Here is a 311-nt window from a genome sequence, read left to right as displayed (position 1 = left end):
GTAAATTTTTGTAAGGCAGCGCGGCCGGGTACGGGGGAAAAGGTGTCGCCTTCGCCCCCCCCCCCCGGAGTGCCGCGTTCACCAGGCAGCCGCGGTAGGAGTTCCCACTAAGGCCAGGGGGAAGGCTAGGAAGGCACGTTCACGTGATCGCGATGGATCAGAGGTTTTTTGGACACTGCTAATCCAGCACTCGCGGCGGGGGTCGGCGGGAAAAACGCTCGCGGGCGCCCTGGTTTGTCGTGTTCAGACCTGTCCTGATTTTTTTAGTCGTCCACTATATAGTATATAAACAAATGATAAAAAAAAAATCT

This window comes from Penaeus monodon, chromosome 20 (assembly GCF_015228065.2).
Source record: "Penaeus monodon isolate SGIC_2016 chromosome 20, NSTDA_Pmon_1, whole genome shotgun sequence".
Lineage (NCBI taxonomy): Eukaryota > Metazoa > Arthropoda > Malacostraca > Decapoda > Penaeidae > Penaeus > Penaeus monodon.
The sequence above is the reverse complement of the archived record's forward strand: the minus strand, read 5'-3'. Positions refer to the sequence as shown.